At 35.3% G+C, this 23,185-nt stretch overlaps 1 protein-coding gene across 2 annotated transcripts in view; it reads right to left on the reverse strand.

The window, feature by feature from the left end:
• Idi (Isopentenyl-diphosphate delta isomerase) overlaps positions 1 to 23,185 on the reverse strand; it is a 97,975-nt gene that overhangs the window by 58,878 nt on the left and 15,912 nt on the right. The gene's annotated exons all lie outside the window — the stretch shown is intronic.

Here is a 23,185-nt window from a genome sequence, read left to right on the forward strand (position 1 = left end):
TCTACAGGTATGAGTCCTGGGAAGGGGGGAAAGGGATTTTCCTAGTACGACGTATTAACAAACAATGTTGAAAACAGGCTTAGGATGCCTAGATTTCCAAGCTAGCTATCTTGCTGCTTCTGTATTTCAGTGAGAATACAAGTCACCAAGAGATTTTTCTGGTAGACAAGAATAAAGAAAAGACTGAAATTGCTAAAGAGCTAATGATATCAAAGGAGTCAAAGCCAATTAAGGATTTATCAGCGAATGCCATATTAATCAAGAGTGAAACAAAGGTTAACATTGAAAAACTGTCTGAAAAACTTAAGAATAGAGCTTACAGAAAAGACAACTCAGAAAAAAATTGCAAATTGGAAGGCAGTAAAAAAATTAGGACTGAGAAAGGTAAATACTACAATTTATTGGATTCTCAACTAGGAACTCTTCTACAAGGTAATGACGGTATCTTCTACTAGGACATTCATAGGTAAAGCCGCGGAATTTCTGTGACTTTTTTGTGGAAAATGACGTTTTCCCCAATTTCTTTTGAAAATGAACAATTGAATCAAGAAAAAAAATATATTGAAAAGATCTCACTGACAAGGCTTTTTTGGTAGAAGAAAAGTCTTTTCCTTTTTTAGTTCGACTACACTAGATAGTAGATGGTTCGTAAAACTAAATGTTTTTGTGTTTTTTAGACGATACACTCTTAGCAATTTTCAAATAATATTAGAACTGTTCAATAGCTCTAGTATGGTGTACAGGTATGACAAATTACGTGTATGCTATCATCTGCGCTTTACTGTGAGAACAGTCTGATTTTTTATTTGCTACAACACAGCATGAAAATAATAATACAGCCCAATTTAGGTGTAAGAATAAGTGTGGGGTACCCTTCCCCCTTACTCAATTCTTAAAGCCTTGATTGTAATTTGCGCGCTACTGTAAATGATGTGTTATTTTGAACAGTGTGGTTTTATTTGTCAAAACATCGACAACAACAAAAAATCAGTAGAATGATCTAGATTAGAGAATAAATAGTTCTTAGAAAACTAACATTTGCGAAATTCAATCTAATTTTCTTATTTTGAAATGACACTTTCTTTTGTCAAACCTCACCCTTTGGTTCTATTTCATTCAAACATATAGAAAATTAATGTCTAAATGAAAATTAATCTATTTAGTTTGTTGAAGTAATATTTCCTTTCGTTGTTGAATATATTTCTTTGAAGCAGAATTAAAAAAGTGGTTTTAAAAACATCTAACGAACATCTTAGTTTCATTTTAGCCCCTTTTTTCACGAAGCCAAAGATAAAAGAACTGGGGTCCGGCGTGCCCCCCTCCCCCCCTGAGTGGACAATCCGCCTTTAGTCGGTACCAGATCAAGTCCACTGGGGGTGATTACTCGTACTTCTTAGTCCCAGCCTCTTATCTCTGAATTTTCGCCATAGGGCAACTCTTCCACAGCTGCCTTAAATTTCCTATTTCCGAATTATTTTCTTTTACCTATATCTAACCCTGTTACGATGACTCCATTCCCAAAACACGAAAAAAGAACTATAAAAACTAAAAATACGAAAATAAATACTAAAGTATAGCATACACCATACATTCTGCCTATATTTTGTAATATAGGTAGAATATTCCAAAATTCGTTCTTGTCTCCATTATTAATTATTTGTCATACTTTCTCTTTGGCTGTTCAATCTTACAGGTTGGAGGAATTTTCAAAGTGGAGAGAGGATTTTCTGGGGATAATACACCTAGCACCAAAAGATGCAATTTTGCAAAAACGGCACAAAAGAGTATATTTGCGTATATATTTTTTCAATAGCCTATGTCCTGCCTACCAAAATGTACCTATGTTGAAATCAAAAATGGATTTCAAAATTTTCCTGGTTGAATTCAAATAAATCTGGATCTGTACTGGTTATCTGAAGTTAAATAATTAAAATTAAGCTTGTTTTCAATATCCTTTCGGCAACGCTGCACTTTCAATGACGCTAACAGTTTTTCGTCCCTTTTAATCTTGCTTAAGTACCAAAATTACCTAAACTCTTTGGTTCAGCGTACCATCTTTTGTCTAAGAAAATTGGAGACAATTTCACACGCAACATTAAGGCCTGAAAATGAATGTTTATGCCTATTTACAATCCCACAAATTTCTGAAGGAAAAAAAAACATTGCTTGTCGTGCTCTATCAGACTTTGAGTTGATATGTGTAGTTGACCTAACGCAAAAGATTCTTGGACAGGCAGAAATTTTAAATTATATTTTTCCTCATGTCTTCTTTCAAATTAAAAAAAAAACAAGTTTTTTTTTAACCGAAAGTAAGGAGAGACATTAAAACTTAAAACGAACAGAAATTATTCCGTATATAAAGGGGCGGTCCCCTCCTCAACGCCTCGCTCTTTACGCTAAAGTTTTTATTGTTTTAAAAGATAGAGTAGTGAGACAGAGTCAAACTTTAGTCTAAAGAGTGAGGCGTTGAGGAGGGGACCACCCCTTTCATATACGGAATAATTTCTGTTCGTTTTAAGTCTTAATGTCGCTCCTTACTTTTAGTTTAAAAAAAACTTGTTTTTTTTTCATTTAATTTCTGAACGTTTTCGAATTAATGCAGCTTTGATTTTGGCTCACCGTACATGAATAGTTAAAACGAAATTTTGTTCTGACGAAATTTCTCGAAATTTTGTTCTGACATAACTTACGAATTGACTTACGTAACGAACTTCTACATTCGTATGTTTATATTACGTATATTAGAGAGTTCGCCTCCCTAGTCAATACCACACTCTTTACGCTAAAGTTCGAATTTTGTTCAAATCACAAACCCCTGAATCACAAAGGCTGGTTAATTAGAATAGATAGCTTTTTTGAAAGTATTAAAAAAAAATTTAGCGTAAAGAGTGGGGTATTAAATTGGGGGCGAACTCCCTCATATACGTAATAATTTCTGTTCGTTTCAAGTTTTATTGTTGCTCCTTACTTTCAGTTGAAAAAACTTTTTTTATTTAATTTCCGATCGTTTTTTAAATAATGCTGGGAAATCAGGCACCCCCTTCATAGACATGTCCCTTCCCCAAAGAAAACATTCTCCATGGAAGTATCCTCCCCCGTAACTCCTCCGACCTCCCCCCCACCAGAAAAAAAATCCCTCCTGAAATCTTCTGTATACTTCCCATTAGTAGTATGTTACCTTATACTTTGCTCACAGGTATAGCAATTCCCATGTTATTTGCTCACAGGTATAGGACCATGCTATTTGCGTACGTCCATAGTACCATGTTATTTGCGGAGACATATAGGAATTTCAACGTTATTCTATAGAAGCTCTACACCTTTTCAAAGAGATTCAGAGCTCCCCCACATAATAGAATTTGAGGGTCGATAAAGTGAAATTATGTCACTATTCTAGTTTTTCTAAGCCAGTATTGCCTATAGCTTAATATATTCAAAATATTTTTTGATATCTCTAATAGTGTATGTGTCTTCCGTGTCAGAAAACCAGTGGTAAACCCGTATCAGAAAACCAGCATGTCTTGTTTAGCTGCCAATATATTCAATTATTTTTTGTATATATTCAAGTTTCAAATTAGAATTTTCTACAGTTTGAATAGTTCATTCAATCTACTAGTATCAATATTTTTGCAATCATTTACATAGATATGAAATATTCTAAGCGACTTCTGGTGAGTAAAATTTTCTCATTATTATAACAAAAAGAAATATATTTTTTTTGTCTCGTCATTAAGTTAAGGAAGAATTTCCTTTTACCTTCCTTTCTTACGCTTTTTTTTCATTGTGTTGTTAGCTATTTTAAAAAGCATTTCACTAAATATTAAAAACAGGGTCAGTCAATTTCGCTATAATAAAAAGAAATCCATTTTTTTTTGTCTCGTCATTAAGTTAGGGAATAATTTCCTTTACCGTGCTTACTTAAGCTTTTTTTTCACCGTGTTGTTTGCTCTTTTAAAAAGTATTTCGATAAATATTAAAAACAGGGTCGGTCATTTTCGCTATAATAAAAAGAAATCTATTTTTTTTTTGTCTCGTCATTAAGTTAGGGAAGAATTTCCTTTTACCTTCCTTACTTACGCTTTTTTTTCATTGTGTTGTTAGCTCTTTTAAAAAGCATTTCGCTAAATATTCAAAACAGGGTCAGTCGCTTTCGCTATAACAAAAATAAATCGATTTTTTTTGTCTCGTCATTAATTTTGGGAATAATTCACTTTACCTTCATTACTTACGCTTTTTTTTTCACTGTGTTTTTAGCTCTTTTAAAAAGCATTTATACAAATATTAAGAACAGGGTCAGTCAGTTTCGCTATATTAAAAAGAAATCTATTTTTTTGTCTCGTCATTAAGTTAGGGAATAATTTCCTTTTACCTTCCTTTCTTTATCTTTTTTTCACCTTGTTGTTAGCTCTTATAAAAAATATTTTACCAAATATTCAAAACAGCGTCAGTCAGTTTTGCTCTAATAAAAAGATCTATTTTTTTTTGTCTCGTCATTAAGTTAAGGAAGAATTTCATTTTACCTTCCTTAATTACGTTTTTTTTTCAATGTGTTGTTAGCTATTTTAAAAAGCATTTATCTAAATATTCAAAAAAGGGTCGGTCATTTTCAATATAATAAAAATAAATATATTTTTTTTTTGTCTCGTTATTAAGTTAGGTAAGAATTTCCTTTTACCTTCCTTACTTACGCTTTTTTTCACTGTGTTATTAGCTCTTTTAAAAAGCATTTCGCTAAATATTCAAAACAGGGTCGGTCAGTTTCGCTATAATAAAAAGAAATCTATTTTTCTTGTCTCGTTATTAAGTTAGGGAAGAATTTCCTTTTACCTTCCTTACTTATGCTTTTTTTTAACTGTGTTGTTAGCTCTTTTAAAAAGCATTTCGCTAAATATTCAAAACAGGGTCGGTCAGTTTTACTATAATAAAAATAAATCTATTTTTTTTTGTCTCGTCATTAAGTTAGGGAAGAATTTCCTTTTACCTTCCTTACTTACGCTTTTTTTTCATTGTGTTGTTATCTCTTTTAAAAAGCATTTCGCTAAATATTCAAAACAGGGTCGATCAGTTTCGCTATAATAAAAAAAAAATCTATTTTTGTCTCGTCATTAAGTTAGGGAAGAATTTCCTTTACCTTCCCTGCTTAAGCTTTTTTTTTAACTGTGTTGTTAGCTCTTTTAAAAAGCATTTCGCTAAATATTCAAAACAGGGTCAGTCAGTTTCGCTGTAATAAAAAAATTTTTTTTTGTCTCGTCATTAAGTGGCTTTTTCAAAATTGAGTTATGAATTAACTTACGAACTATGCCTGAACTGGGCACTTTAATTGTTACGAACTGGGCACTTTAATTGTTGATATGGAAGGAGAAAAAAGTTCTTCGTTTACAATGATTTATTTAGTCCAGGTTAACTGCTTGCGTCATTTTTTCAACTTTTGGGGGTTTGATAGTGTTATTGAGAGGGATTAGTACCTTCCCGTAAGCTAAATAGTTTGAAAACGGAAAAGGATTTTTATTTTAGAATTCGGTTGTTCAATCATCGCAGCAAAAACGTGCGAAATAGAACAAAGCCCGGGACAAAGCCGAAACAGGAGTAATCAAGCAAAGTGCCAGCTCTACACAAACTTCTATGCATCCTGGCAGGAAATTTAAGAGGGACTGGATGCTTTCATATAACGCGTCAGTCTCATCCAATCAAGATGGGGGGGGACACTCCTCTTCATGCTTTACCAGGGACTTCAGATGTACAAGTGCAGTAAGAATTTGTAAATGTATATAATTTTTTTTCTTTCCGTATTTTCAAAAATAAGGCAAATTTTCTCAAGCGCGTAACTTTTGATGAGTAAAACTTAAATTTGTTTCTAAACTATTCTATAATAATCCTATTTCATTTTCTTTCATTAGCATTAACCAAATTAGCAGTATATAAAAGAGTGGTTATAATACAGAAGTAGCAAATAGCTTATCATAATTTTCTATAGATTTATAAAACTTCACCTGTAATTTTTCTTTTAAGCAAGATATTTTCTAATGCAAAAATCGATTATTTCATTAAACAAACTCTATATAAAAAAATCACTATTTCACAATTGATGGTTGAACAAACGTTCTTAAACTTGGATGTGTTTTGCACTTAGCCTTGTGCGTGTTTAATCCTTTATCAAAATAAGCCATCGGGAAGGTTGAAAATTAATCCGACAGGTATAATTTGAATGTTAATCGCTTGTTACAAAGTTTCAAATAACCGGATGTTTTATCTTAGATGAAGAGAGATATTAACACAGGAAAAAGGATTCTTAATAATTTAAAATGTGACAACGCAGTGTTATCAAAAAACATTATTTGGACGAAACCGTTTTGAACATTTCGGCGAAACAGTTAAAGACATTTTAAAAGACGATTTTAGAATATGTTTTCGACAAGGATTTGAGGCTGAAACTCTAGGGTTGTTATAATACACAAGTTTTATTTGAACAGTGTTGTAAAATCCTCTACCTCAACTTGAAAGGGCTCCGATCCTCCTACCCCAAAGGAAGCTCCCGGTCCCCGAAGGTCCCCCCCGGGGCTCTAAAAAAGGACCATCCAGCTCTCATTCAGGTAAACATACAACTAAAATGAAAATGATTTTTTCAACTTTATGAAATAATGCTTATTTCACATAGAAAATAAAACCTTTTTTCCACAGATTAATGAAATAGCACTGTCGTTGGATGATGAAACAACTGAATTTACAGGACCATTACTATCACCGCCAATGGAGTTCAGAGACGAACCTACATTAGTTGTAGATAGTATGGAATGGCAAGGGGGTTTCCTCAACGATGTTTTTTTTTGGGGACATAGCTAGCCTAGACGATTTAACTTGTGATATAGATTTGTTTGAGGATCCGGACTGGGTAGATAGATTTATGCATGAACATTTAGGCGATGTTACTAGTGCAACTGAACCGGGTCCTCGTAAAGAAATTACGTCACAGAATAATACAGACTGGCTTAATCAATTGTCCCCTAACACCTTGGAATATTTACTTGGGGACCTCATTCCATCCCCAACCACTGCAGTTGAACAGACGGGGGGTATTGACAGTTCTATGTCACCCCCCACCATTTCTCTTAATGATACAGCAACAACAATGAAAATTGTTGGGTCAAATTTTTCTGGGGACATTTTTGATGACAACTTTACTATTAGTGAATTGAGTCCTGTAAAAATAGGCGCAGGACATGAAAATAGTGCTATGTTCTCGGAATTACGTGAATTTTATTTGTTAGAGTCTGCTCTAAGTCACTAATAAACATATAGGGTATATTTTAACCCTCCCGAGGAAAACGTGGTTGACGGGAGAATTATTTTAACTGACCCTATGAATGTACTCCATCGCTACATCGACATAATTCGACCAAAAGTTGAGATACAGATTCAGAACTGGAGGGGCCAAGGAGGAGTTAAAGCATCAGTGAATCAAAAAGTTTATTTACAAAAGGGGGCATCCAGGGATATTTTTTATTTTCATTTTTCAACTGTCAACCAGACTTTTTACCCAGGTATAAATGAATTTGAGGATAACTTTTTCAACTGGGTAAATAAATTAATTTCAATTTTGGACACGTTTAATGAGAGGGGAGTGGTTCCACCATTTTATACATTGAACGCATGGATCTGAATCTCAGTAGATTTAAAAAAAACTTTATTTTAAGGGGGGCGGGGGCTGCTCGACGAATAAAATGCCACCCAGATTTGTCGGCTACAGGAGGAGTTCACGGCTTCAAGTTTGAAAGGGGGTTGCAATGCTTTAAATATGCATTTTTAGCAGCAGCCCATAAAACATTAAAAAAAGAATCGTCAATGAAAAATCTCGACGGACTTGCTCGCAACGTTGGAAAAAATTTCCCTAAAGTAAATTTTTATTGTTTAGAACAAAAGTTTTTAATGTCCTTGAAAGAAATAACCTTGTATTAAAGAGCAAATGGAAATTTAGGGGTTAGGGGGGTTTTTCTTGAGTATGACACTAAATTTGTAGATAGGGGAAAAAACCAAATAAAAAGGGGGTTTTGTATTCAGTGAGAACACCGATGGTGGAAATTGTTAAAAATTGGGTTTGGGTTATTTACGAACCTCCCAAAGATGTAAATTCCTCTGGTATTTTTTTCCCTGTTACAGCAATAAGTCGATTCTTATCTCGGCGTTAAGAAAGGGGAACGTTTCTATTGCCCCATGTGCCTTTCCCCATTCACATCTGAGAGAAAATTCTCAGATCACATGAACCATTGCAAAATTCATGGGAATCAACGAATTGAAATGCCGGCAGAAGGCAAAGATACTTTACAATTTAAAAATTTTCAAAATTTCCTACTACAAGTTGATAAAATATCTTAAGATTGTGAAACAAGACTAGTTGAGGTATCAGACCCATCAAGGCCAAATATAGTCAAGGAACACAAACTAGTTGCGTGTTCCTACGCACACGTCCGTCGCGATTCCAACAATAAAATGCAGTTCGAAGAGTTTTTTTTTGCTATGGATGAGGAGGGCAGCATGGAAATGCTATTGGTATCTTTAATAAAAACGGAAAACAGCGCAATTTCACGATTACGACACACCAACGACCCAATGACATTGTCAGATAAAGAACAGCTGGTGTTAGAAAAGGGGTCGATTTGCTTGGTTTGTAGAGGTGTTTTTGCTCCAAAAGACGTGGTGTAGGATCACGACCACATTATTGATCCCAATTCAACGGGAAAAAGTAACTTTCGGGGGTGGGCTCACAATTCATGTAAGTTAAAAATTAAACAGCAGCTTTTTCTTCCGGTTTTTATACATAACTCTAACTACGATCTGAAGTATGTGCTACCAGCATTGGCGCATCTTCAAAGAAACGGAACAGTAGATGATACATGGGGGATAGACAGCTTTACCTATAAAATCATTCCTAAATCATCGGAAAAGCTAATTGTGTTCGAATTTATGTGGAAATTTGTTGAAGCCGACGTTGAGTACACGAATAAAATTCGCTTTTTAGATTCCTACCGTTTTTTCCCCAAATCATTGAGAGAATCCATTCAAGTGCAGAAAAACGATGACGGTTTTCCCCTTCTCAAGCAACAATTTCCAAATGATTTATATGATTTGTTGACGGTCAAGGGCATATATCCTTATGACTATTATTGTTCCATGTCGAGATTCGCCGAGGAAACTATTCCTCCGATTGAATCGTTTTACGATAGTCTTCATAATCGTTGGTGCACCCCCGATGAATACAGTTTTGCTAAAAAAAAGTTTGGGCAGAGGGAGGGTGTAAAAAGGGCTTTGACTACTACAAGCTGTATTTGTCGAGTGACGTGTTAACTCTGTTAGACATTATGTTTAAAAATACTGACAAAATCTATAAAGAACTCAGTCTTGATGTGGTTTAATATTTTTAATATCCTCATCTGGTGTTGGAACTCGTCATAAAAATAAGCGGGGAAACAATTGGGCTATTCACAGACATTCATCAGCACCTGTTCATTGAAAGATCAATGAGGGGTGGATTGGTTTTTCACGGGGATTTTATCTTGGAAACTGATCCAACAGGAGAGAAGACGGGGACAAAATCGGATGCAGTTTTCCTTGATATGAATTCTCTCTACCCCTCAGCCATGTCCCATTATGCGCTACCTTGCGGTGACTATAAATGACTCAATGACCCTCAAGCTCCCCATTTCCCCAACATTGACAGTGTTGAGAACAATGGGCTGGTTGGATGTTTTTTTGAAATTGCTCGGGAGATACCAGTCCAACTTCACGACTCAGTAAAGGTTTTTGTTTTCCCATGCATCATTAGATCTTTGACTAGGGAATGTTTGAGCCCTCGCAATAGGCGTTTAGTCGAAGTGGACGAATTGCATTGGTCACATTCAAAACAAAAACTTATTGCTGACCTTCTGACGAAAAAAAACATAGTTATACATCATGTAGCTTTAAAATGGATGTGCAACAACGGTTTCAACGTCAAAAAGGTTCACATAGCACTCCAGTTTAGTCAAAAACCCTATTTGAAAACGTTTGTTGACACTTTTGTCAACAAACGTTCTGCAGCGCAGACGAAAGCCGAAAAAGAAATTTATTAACTCATTTTGAATTCGGCTTTCGGCGAAATGTGTGAGGGCGTTCGCAATAGGAATCGTTGTGATATCTGAACTACCCCAAACATTGTGCTCGAATTATTGCCTATCCAAATTACACTTCCTCAACAATCAATTGCCCGGACATGGTACTATTGATTAGGAAAAAAAGACGCATTTTCATGAATAGAAGCACTGATGCCAGCAGTGCGATCTCAAATATATCTAAGAAGCTCATGATGGAATCCTACTACAATGTGGCTAGGGTACAGTGGCCGGAAAAGGGGCAAGTAGAGGTCTGCTACGGGGACACAGATTCTCTACTGTTAAAAGTAAAAACCCCAAATCTAATTGATGATTTGGCGCACGGTGAAATTATTAGCTCACGGATGGACTATACTATTTGGAGTGGGCATTGCCCACAGCTAGTGAAACGTCGGGCAACAAATCAGATTTTATTTTGTAAATCAGAAACGGGAAGTGACTTGATTTCCAGCGGTATGTTTGTGAGTCTAAAGGTCTACTTTATACAGCCACATGACGAGGAACTCAAGAAACATTGCAAAGGAGTGCCCACGCGCTGTGTAGATCAGAATTTCGACATGGACATTTATAGGAATTGTATTGTTGAAAATACCATTCCACGAGCCAAATTGCTGGCAATTGGTTCTTTCAAACACAGGAACTTTACTGTAAATGTAGAAAAAATTGCCATGAGTACCATCTCTGACAAGGTCTATGTTTGTCAAGACGGTGTGACTACCCTCCCCCTTGGTCACTATTTAACTTCAGACCGGGCCGAATGTGTTATCCATAGGGAAAGTCTCGGTTTGAATAAAGTCCTGTAAATTATTTCCTAAAATCTTTGGGGGGGGGGCCTCACGGCCCGGGGGGGCCGCCAGCGGGGGGGGGGCGCACCGCCACTATCAAAGTTATCTTTTTTTTACTTAGAGCAGATTTTTTTTTGTAAATGTTTCATTCAAAAAAAGTGATATTTTTTTTTCAAGTGCTTTAATCAAATGTTGTATTTTTTATATATAAATAAACAAAAAAAAAGTGAATTTATTTAATTGTTTTTTATCAGTCTGCCTATATAAATGTTGTATTTTTTTTATAAATGAATTGTAAAAAAGTTTATTTTTTGATGTTTAATGTGCTTTTTTTCAAGTTATTGTTGCTTTTTTTTATGCATAAAATAAAAGAAAATATGATTCTTTAATCGTCTTCTTCTTGAACAGAGTAGTAGAGAAATTATTTAGTCATTAGACAATTATGGTCTACAGTTAGTTGTCCAGGTGAACTGTTGAAGGGAACATGTATCAATTTAAAACACCATTCATATTGTCTCAGTGTTGTCCCTCTATGTCGGGCAAAACAAAACTCTTTAACTAAAATAATTAAAAATTGCGATAAAATGTTTGTGGAAAAGCCGAAAAAAATCTAATATTGTTACAGTGTTTGGCAGGAGTCATACGATAAAATAAAAGCAATTGCTGCTACCACCATGGGACTTGTGCAGATACACTTCATACAGGGATTTGATGTTTTCAGCCTTATTGAACCAAACTCTTCGCTGATCATTGACGATCTGGCTGAATCTATTGTACAATGATCCCAGCAAATGCTGCAATTGTTTACTTTTCACTCTCATTATGAACCGATTTCCGTTACTCTGGTTCTACACAATCTCTTTCATCAGAGCAAATGTATGCGAACACTTGCATTGAAATGCACCTACTATATCATCTACAGAGTTGTTCGTGATTCTAGCTCACTAAAAACCCTCAATAAATAAATCTATCCAGGTGCCCCCAAATTTCTGCTCTCAGCATACAATCAGGCAACTAATAAACCCTACGGCTATATCCTATTGAATCTTAATCAAAATACACCCGAGGATCTGCGTGTAGTCACAGATATTTTTGACAATGAAATTACAGTATATCTCCCTGTGAACACTAAAAAGACCTATTAGTCGCTATCATGACACTGAAGAAACTACATGAAAATAGACATTTGTTTTCAGTTCTAAGCACTTCAAAACCTCCGCTTAGGAAAGCAATACTCAAACATGGTATTGACAATGATTTCATTAATCTAATATCTGAACTTTGTTTAAATTTAACTGAGGATAATGTTCAACTGCCAGAAGTAGTTAAGCAACAGGCAAAGCAACATCGTTCCATTGTACGTACATTGGCCTCTAAAAAGAAAGGAAGAATTTTAAAAGGAAACGACTTCTTCAGGCGGGCGGTAGCTTTTTCACACTTTTAATGCCTATAGTCGCAGGACATGTAAACAGTTTTCATCAGAGAATTGCAAAACTCTATAAATTGATTCCAATTGAATTCGCTCTCTCACCCGTGGAAAACTTCGAGAACAAGCCGAGTAAATTCCTTGACAATGAAAATATTGAGGATGATAAAAAACTGCTTTTACTTCAAGATGCACTTCGCCGAGTGGACAAACACAAGTCCTATCGATCGAAGCCCACTTCTGCTGCAGTTGATCACCAAAGAGAATCATTTTCATAGGGTTCTGCTGCTGCTGCTGAAACACAATCGACGAATGTATAATCCGACAAGATAGTATTTGCATTCGGATCTAAGAGGACCCAAACATAGCTTGACAAAAGAACCCGGCTCCTAGTCTGTAACTTGAACAGTGGCCAGGGTCATGGTCAACTTTATAGTAATAAGACGGGGATTAAAATTCAATGTAAGAGTTATAATCTACTTTATTTAATATATAATATGGTTACAAATCGAAAAGTATTATTATCATTTGAAGTTCATCTATACAATTTTTTAAACACATTAAACTTCCCAAAAGGTCTTATTAGCAATAAACAAATTCTAAAAAACATAAATGAACATGCTTCATCATCATCAACAACATTGACACCATGAAAATATGAACTTGAAGAAGAAGAAGATTTTAAATCAATTTGGGAAAATACTAGCACACCACTGATAGCTAGACAAAAGCGAAGACGTATCAAGTCAACGTCACCATTACCTCCACCATCACCACCAACAGCCAGTATACAAAAGGGTAGTGGACGTTACACAACGTGTTTACGTTCAAAATGGTTGAAGTTCTGAAAGGTGCTTATGAAAATATTGGTGATGCGGGGAGTTTAAGTTCCCCACCACTATTTCCAAAGTCACTGGTGTTCACACTAAAAGTGTACAAGACTATCTACAAAATGAATCAAGTTACAATCTGCATAGAAATCATAGACTTCGTGCCAATCAATATCGAAAAACTAAAGCATTTTACCCATTGCATATAATGCAAGCAGATCTCCTGACTCTAGATGAGCTTCAAAGATGTCACAATACACCGTACAAGTACATTCTACTTGCAATCAGTGCTTTTAGTCGCTATGCATATGCGATTCCATTGCGATCAAAGAGAGGTGTTGAAGTTTCTCAGGCCATTGAAAGTATTCTCCAACAGGATTCATATAAAAAAATTCAAACGGATCGCGGTAGTGAATTTGTTAATCCCCATGTTGCAAAAGTACTAGAGAAATATAGTACACTGCTCTATCATAGTCACAGTCCTATAAAGGCTGCATTGGCCGAACGATTGATAAGAACTATTCGACTTTTAATTTCAAGATATTGTACATTGAAAAATACACCGGTTTTTATTCATGATCTAGATAAAATCATGTTGATTTATAATCAACGACCTCATCGATCATTGTCCAACTCTACGCCAACGCAAGTTCATCATTCTGATCAAGATACAATTGACACCTTTCTTAAACAATATTCCAATGAAACGATTGTCAAGAAAAAAATTCAATGTTGGTGATACTGTTCGAATTAATAGAACAACTAATGTTTTTGAAAAGGGGAATTACTTGTGGTCCAGCGAACTTTTTAAAGTGGCAAAATCCTAGACACTAAACCCATTACTTATCGCCTGCGTGATACCAAAGATGAAGAGATTCTCGGTGGCTTTTATGACTATGAATTGCAAAAAGTTAAAAATGCTAGTGAAATCTATCAAAATGAAAATATTTTAAAGACACGTACTCAAGCGGGTAAGAAAAAGCTACTTGTTCGGTGGCTAGGACACACCTCGGATTTTGATTCTTGGATCGGTGTTGAAGTTATTGACAATGCCCAATGATTTATATGTAACTTTCATGTCCAACGTGTCCAATCCTCTCTACAATGACTTTAATACGGAAAGTGATTTTTGGACGAAACTCTCCCCCGCCATCAAATTTGACGGTGCATATGAAATGGCTCTTGTGGACTGTATTCTGAAAAATACCTACGACATCCTGAGAAAGGATTGTGGGTATGATCTAAAATTTATACCATTTAATTGGACTATTAATGGATTGGGCTGTGAAAACTATGAATTTGCTGAAACACTTAAAGCTAGTGACCATCCTCATAAAGAATTGAAATATATTGAATATGATTATATGGGATATATGTCTCGAACAATCAATACAAAAATCTCGTATCGTAGGAATTGTAGATTCCATTTTAATTATTCATTGGAATATGATAGGATTTACATTAGCTCACCTCTTGACACTGAAATAATTATTCTCAATGATAATGTGAGAGATGTTCTTGGATTTAAATAGAATATGATAAATAGGAAAAATGTTGGCACCGTTTACGGTACGGATCAAGTTATTTTTGCTGATGATCCAACTGGTTTTGCCTCGGACTCTTGAATATTTCTCTAAGCATCCTTTGTGAAAATGTCGAAAGTTGGTAATTCAAATGTCCCCCTCCTAAGTGTTCTTGAACGAAAAACAACTCACGAACTTGTTCATCACTATAATATAAAGCATCTTCAGTATGTTCCAGTAAACACTTAGTTCTTGGAACTCGATCAGTTATGAATAAGAAGTGAATTGGGTGAGACCTCGTAAACAACACAAGGCTGAGACGTTATCGCATGTAATTTTCACACCAGTGTCAACGTCACTACACTCCTCTACACTGAAAGAAAGGAGCTGTTCATTGGTCCATTTCATGAGCTTTTAGAATCTTTATGATATGATCTGACGTCCAGTGGTTCACTGATCTAGGTGCTAATTGGATCATACTGCTCTGGCTGACTCTGTTCGCGGAATTTGGTTTGCTAGGATATTCTATTCTGCACCATCCCTTGCCAGATTTTATATTGTACCTGCTGCATCTAATTTTGCAGCCTCCACACTACAGGACTGGGGTTCGGGCAAGAATTTCAAGGAGAGTGTTAAGGAAAATATTAGATCTTCAGCAAGAGCCGTTGGTGAGCAACTAAAATCTCGACAAAATGGGGAGGGATTGAAAAGGATGCGTTAGAGTCATTCACTCATTCGTCTCCACCCAGGCAGGAAGTAAAGGACATCAACAAAGACTTTGAGGAATAAAACAAGGAAGACCAATAAGCAGAAGAAGAAAAAGAAAAAGCTTGTTAGATCAAAGAAGGATTTCTTCTCTTAAGATGACTTATCTCCCCCACAAGGAATCATATCAATCAATCAGTTCCTCATTGAATCTTTTCAATGCTGAAAATATTGATGTCAGTGTCAAGTATGGCTACTATGAACAATGTTACCCCCAACAACCCCTCTAAGAAAATATACACTTTCAAATATTTTCCAATGAAGACTATTTCATTGATTTGTCATCAACAATTATTGATTTAAATGTTGCGGTGCAGAAAAATTCAGATAATACAACTCCAAATGCTGGCGATGGTCTCTCCTATGAAAACTGTATTCTACACAACCTATTCAAACAGATTAATGTATTCATTAATGGTACTTTGGTGAGCACTAGCAATAATTTATCCAACTATGCAAGCTATATAAAATTTATGATTATGACGCCAAAGGTATACAAGGAGTTGAGAGGACAATCATTAGTCTATGAATATCGATCGGGCGTTGATACAGATGGTGAGGTGACTACTGCAGTGACCCAGGAGTTTTATATAGTTGGAAAATTAAACCATGAAATATTCAATATATTCCCAATGGTTACCCCCCAATGTCAAGATTGACATAAAGTTACAGATGGCCCCACCGAATTTCATTTTGAGAAAAACACTTCCTGCAGCACCCGATGCAAATGTCATTATCGCGTTGGCTATTCTCCACGTCCGAAAACAACAGGTTATGAGCTCTGTTGCACTGGCAGTGGAAAAGCTAAGAGCCAATGGTAAAAACATTAAACTCCTTTTCCCCCATACAATCACCAATCAACTTCACATTGCCACCGGCTCTCGTAGCTATAGCGATTCATCATTTATCAATGGAGAAATCCCATAAAAATTGGCTTTGGACTTTGTGAAGAGCGGTAGTGCTTTTTGATCCTGGACTGAATACTTCCATGATTTCAATTTTTTCGGTCTATTTAGCCTTGTGTGCAAAGTGAATTGTATTCCACTGTAAACTCCATCGTTTGACAAAAAAATTCTATAGAACTCTGTATGAGTTGACCATGCGATCCCTATATCATGACTCTCAACTATTTGAAAATTGAATAATCTATTCGATGTTTTCAAAAGATCATAGGGTTATTGTTTTGGACTTGTCGGGCACACAGGATATGAGTATAGTACGAACAGGGAATGTACGTTTAGAGTGTACATTTGCCGATGCTCTGACTGAGAGTATCACGCTAATATCACTGAGTCAATTTGAAACCTATTGGGAAACCACACCCGACGGCAGTGTTCTACTAGACCTAGCACCCTGAACACAAACCAAATAATCAATGTATTTAGTATGGATCCATACATGTCCCAGTACAAGTCCTATTGCATACCTTCGGACTTAATTGAAAAAATTCCAAGTGTTAACAATACCCTTATCATTTTTAATAGCAGTACATCGACTTTGAAGACCGGTCATTGGCTATGCATCTTTCAAACAGCGAAGAATATTGAATTTTTTGATCCTCTTGGCCTATCGTATAAATTCTACACTCCATACATCAGCAACTTTATTGAAAGCAGTCGGAAAACTATTATTCAAAATCAACGAAGAGTACAGGATTTAACGACTAAGACATGTGGCTTTCATGCACTACTCTTTTTCATGTTCAGGTGTCGTGGTTACACCTACAAGCAGTTTCTCAACATCTACGTTGACTTACCTCGATTGAACGACTTTCTAGTGGAGAATATAATTACAAGTGTATTTAATATTGATTTTAGTGCCCTAAGAATAAAATGTTCTAAAAATGTATCTGAAATTTTTTATTAAAAAAAAAAAAATTATATACATTATAGAACGACTTTTATAATATTTATATTTAATCAAAAAATAGTTATTTGTCTACAAAAACTATTGAAGGTAGTTTATATGAATTCAAAGAGTAATGATCCTGATGTACTGCAATGTCAGGGTCACATTTTATACAGTAGAGTGTGACTTCACTCTTGTCATATCTCTTTGTACAGTCAATGATACTATTCTCATTCATTCTATCGAATTCACATGTTTCACTTTGCTTATTTGAAGCAATTTCACTAACAGTCTCCTCAAGTGTCAAAATATATTCCATCACTGCCAAATAAAAAACATTGGGCTTATAATCATAACACCCATTGTCTTCACAACGATGACGTAGAAACCCTATTCCTTTGTTGTTCCAACAGCTGAATCGTTGACCCAGTTCCTCCTCCCAGAACAATCCAAAACCACGACGATACCAATCTCGTAGCAATAGACTAAAATCACGGTTAGGATTCTTTCCAATCATACCGGGATATGTATTCTCCCACTGATTACATTTATCATAGTGACAATTGGAGCATAGGTGACCTCTAGTATGAGAGTCACACATCTCTTCAAGACAGGAATTACAACCTTTAATTTGTACAGCATATCCTCTATGCAATTTACACAGGTTGCATAATCTACACTTTTCATCATACTCATCAATCAGTGTGCGATTCTCACATGATAACCAGCTACCGAGTGTTTACGTACATAACGGACATGTATGGAACATTTTGTCATGTGTTGACACTCTCACTGCCACAATGAAACTGAGCTAGCAACAACAAAAATTGTCTGAGAAAGAGAGAGAGAGAGAGAGAGAGAGAGCAAATCATGCTTGTGCACCATCTTTCTCATGAAAAAAGTCCTAAATTTTTAAACTAATATTTAAAAGCATATCCACAATATCATTTTGCCGTGTTGTGATCAATATATCAATAAATTGTGTAAATGCATGTGGACCACGACGTAGAAGCTTCATACAATAGTCTAATGATGGAGAATCAGTTTTCATTATATCGACAAGCATTCCCCGAGAAAATATCTTCCTTTGAATAGATAGCTCTAGAACATTGCCATCTAGAACCAAATGTTTTTCCATAAGAGCTAGATTCCCCATGATTCGCTCTTTCTCGAATCTATCCATTTTTTAGAGTCCTATCTCTCACAACCAACTTCAGACTAACCAGAATTTTTTCTACTCTAAAAAATATACCCTAGTCTACTATAGAAAGAAAAAAATACCATTGATTTAGAAACAATTTTAGTGAACATAATTACAATAATAATAATAATCACTGATGCATTTTGTTCTCATCAATATATTTCGATAGGACATCTAATGCTGACCGAAGTTTATTTATATGGAGAATATTCACTTTTCCAGCAAAACATAGCTGCTCCTCCTGTTTAAATTTGCTTAATGATATCACGTATCTTGCATACATAGTGTCCCATTCAAGACATAGTCTACAGCCAGTTGTTATTTCCACAGCCCCATTGGGTACTCGTATATTATTGCTGCTGTTGTCAGCTCCTTCATTAATCTCCAATAATTTAAATGCACCACTCATTTTTTCTCCACTAATATCTTCTCAAATAAACTATTCTCTTTGAATTCAAATCTCTTACTAATATGAATTGTGAAGAAAACCATTTCTATTATTCAAATCCAATCATGAATCAAGTTATGCTCATTCTCTTTGAAAGGTGCATATACCCTGTAGAAGTATTGCCTATATGCATGGGGATAATCACTCTCTTTGAAAAGGTGAAGAGCTTCTATAGAATAACGTTGAAATTCCTATATGTCTCCGCAAATAACATGGTCCTATGGCCGTAATCAAATAGCATGGTCCTATACCTGTGAGCAAATAACATGGGAATTGCTATACCTGTGAGCAAAGTATAAGGTAACATACTACTCCCATTAACCAATACTATATGTAAACAATGGGCAAAGTTCATAATTTGCAGCCTTTCCCCCGGGAACAGTGGGGCATTATATTATCCTCAAAGACATATTTATTAGATTTTCAACTGTGCTGAACAAAAGGGTTATCTAAAAATATTGATTGGGTGACTTCGGGAGAAAAAGGAGTGTGGGAAGGGGCCAAGTTGCCCTCCAATTTTTTTGGTCACTTAAAAAGGGCACTAGAACTTTTAATTTCCGTTCGAATGAGCCCTCTCACGATATTTTAGAACTAATGGATCAATACAATCACCCCTGGGAAAAAAAACACACACACACACACATCCGTAATCTTTCTTCTGGCAAAAAATACAAAGTTCCACATTTTTACAGATAGGAGCTTGAAACTTCTACAGTAGGGTTCATGACAGCCCATAAGCTGAATTCTGGAGCATAAGCTGGGGGGGGGGGCAAACCTAGTTTAATTGGCACGTTTAATGCTATTTAATAAAAATCTCAGAAGAAAAGTTTAAAAATTAGGCAACATCATTCAGCCCGGGGGGCGGGCACACACACACACACCCCTGCCCCCCCCCCCTTATGGGCGCCCATGGTAGGGTTCTTTGATATGCTGAATCTGGTGGTGTGATATTCATTGAAGTTCTATGACTTTTAGCGGTTGTTTCCCCTTTTTTTTCGAAAATAAGGCACATTTTCTCAGCCGTGTAACTTTAGATGGGTAAGATTAAACTTGATAAAACTTATATATTTGAAATCAGCATAAAAATTTGATTATTTTGATGTATCTATTGGTATAAAAACTCCGTTTTTTTAGAGTTTCGGTTACTATTGAGCCGGGTCGCTCCTTACTTTCAGTTCGTTACCACGAACTGTTTGATATTCCGTTGCCATTTGGATTTTTAGTCATTAGCTACAGTTTATCGCTTACTTTAAATTTTACAATAATTAAGAGTTATGTCTAACTAGAATTTTTTGGGGTATATTCGTAGAGCACCAAATCTTCTGTTGACTTTCCTGCCATTGATATTGTTTTCACTAAGTCATTGTTTGTAATTAATAAATTAATAATTAACTGAAAAAGTAAGAATAAATTAAAAAATAAAAAATCTTTAAATAATTACTAATTAAATTAATATAATAACAATAAAAAATTATTGATTGATTAATACAATAAAATTAAAAAATAAAAACAATCAAATAACAGTACTATATAAATTAAGATAATAAAAAATAAAGCATAAATTATTAATTAATCAACATGTAATTTTGTTGATAAATGTAAACATATATACTGAATATAGATACTGAAAAGTCCTATGATTATTTATTAATAACTAAGAAATGTGTTATGCTAAAAATACAAAATCTTGATACTGTTTTTATTTAGAATAAATACTTGAATAATCCCCAGAAATAAATAAGATTTGACTATAGTTATGCAATCATCTATTCGACACCGGGTTCAATCTGAAATAAAGGCGAAAATGAATTTTCTTCTCCTAACAAAATCGTCTCATTGATTTAGTGTTTTTGCCGCACATATTTCAAAGGAATGACCTTTAATGTTTCCTCTCTATTCTAAATTTCTTGTAGAATATATTCTATCTTAGACCAAAGAATACGGGTAACCTATAAAATACCCCATAGATAACTTATAAGTCACCCAAATTCTTTGCCTCAGACCCAAATGACTCCTGCTATTTTATTGCCTTATTCTTAATCTTTGTGCTGCCTTCCAATTTGTAATAAGTCCAAAATATTTTTTTTATGTCTCTTCTATAGCTTTCCTTGAACGTATTTGGTTTTGAATTTTCCATGTCACACTCAAATGAAACTGTCTCCGTTTATTTTTCTTTTTCTTTTCTATTACAGGCTTTGTGGCTCCATTGTAAGTGATGTAGTGCAGTTAGTTCTGGTAATTACCTCACTTTTTACTTTTGAGGTATTTCTTCTGTCTTCTCTTGAACGCCTCGAGAGACAGATTTTCCAGAATAACCTATGCTGGGAGGCCATTCCACATAGCAACAAAAGTCGTTTTCAACCATTCATAATTAATTGGTTTAAAACTTATAACTGGTTTTGGGTTCTTTGATGGTGTTTGCAATTTAGCCCTTTCAGCCTTTTCGTTACCCCCAATAAGTAGGAAAATGTTTTGGAGGATTTTATTCTCATTTCACTACAAAATAACTAGAAATTCGACAGACAAAATCCAGGTAGCACGCAGATACCATCGAATCTTTAGTTGAATATCCTGTTCGACACTGTTTGTCACTAAGTCAAAGCAGAAAATATACTCCCAACCCCAGGGGTGTCCCGAGGGGGGAGGTGCGGGCCATCCATCGAAAGATTTTGGCAAAAATTTTGCAAAATTGCCCGAAATTTAGCAAAATTCTTGATTTCTGCAGAAAATTCGGCAAAAATCAGGTAGCGATTCGGTAAAAATTTACGAAGATCGCCCCCCCAATAAAATGAGTCTCGGGACGCCCCTGCCCATTTATTCCTCTTAAAGTTCACATCTTTATATTACACTAGTAGCTTCAGAGCTATCGAAGTTCTATCGTTGTTTGAAAATAACTAAAACTGCATCGTTTTCTGTTTTACATAAAACAGTGGAATAGCTGCTAAGCGTAAATTTTATGTAAATTTTATTTTATATTTCTGCTTTGCTGCACTCGGTCTGAATATGAAGATGAATTTTACCGACAAGATCTTTTTGCAATATATTTCTTTCTTGTTTCAATCGTTCGTTTTCTAAGGCAGTGGCTCCTATTTTCGAGACTTTATTCTGAATTTCTTGTTGAACAAATTCTAGTTGGAACTACAATAACTTGGAATAATTTATTTTCCAAATCTTCATTTCTGTACTGCCTTCCAATTTGCAATAAGTTCGAATTCTTTTTTCTCTTAGATTTCTCTTTAGTTTTTCTCAGATACATTTTCAGTTTTGACTTTTTATTTTCGCTCTCGACTGGCACTTTCTTCGTTGATGTTTTGCTAAAAAGATGCATTCCTAGTTTTATGGATATCAAGATTTTTTGTTGCTGCAAAAACCAAGTATTTTGCAGGTGTTAAAGTCGCGTCTACATTCAATATTTTCTGGAAAATTAGTAATCAGGATAGCGAAGACCGCTCCTCCCGTTCCAGTTTCTCATTTCTGGGTACGGCACAAAAAGACGCAAATAAATGGGCTGGCGTGCCAACAAATAGGAAGTCAAGGTGGGTTATTCCGTTTTCTGGTAGCTTTATCAAGCAATAAATTTGAAAAAGAAGCCATGGGGTTTAACAAGACAGATAAAGACGTTTCTGAAAACTCCCGGTAAAGGTAAAACGAGCGGAGACTTTCTCTCTAATTTAAATTGGGAAGGACAAATTTGATAATTTACAGAAAATAGGAACCTAGTTTCAAACTCATCTGACCATAGCAGAGGAGTTATCGAGGTGAAATACTTTGTTCCCTAAGAGAAATGCTGCTGAGGTTAAAGTCTGGCTGCAGTATTTGAGGGACTGCTATTAAACTCAATCATAGACTTTTTCCAGAAATTCCACTTTCCCATTGTTATTATAGCCGTAACCGGTGGATGGAGGGGGGGTAGCCTTTCTCCTATGATGTTTCATTTATCACAGCTATAAGGTTCAGATAATGAAGATAATAGGGTTCACTTCCCGCTGCTGTGCCTCTGGACCTTTACTGTAATAATTTCATCATAATAACCTCATCACTGTTCTTCTAAAGGAATAATTCACAATTTTTTTTATATCTTCTTTAAAAATGCAATTATTTTTCCAATGATTTCTTAGTTTTCCTCATCTTATCACATCCGCTTAGTGCTTGGTATGGGTTTGGTTTTAATCATTTCCTAGTAAAAATGTCCATCACTTCCTTACCTTCTGTTTGAA

Source organism: Artemia sp. Qi Xiang Cuo, chromosome 9, assembly GCF_049724085.1.
Source record: "Artemia sp. Qi Xiang Cuo chromosome 9, ASM4972408v1, whole genome shotgun sequence".
In the NCBI taxonomy this organism is placed as follows: Eukaryota; Metazoa; Arthropoda; class Branchiopoda; order Anostraca; family Artemiidae; genus Artemia; species Artemia sp. Qi Xiang Cuo.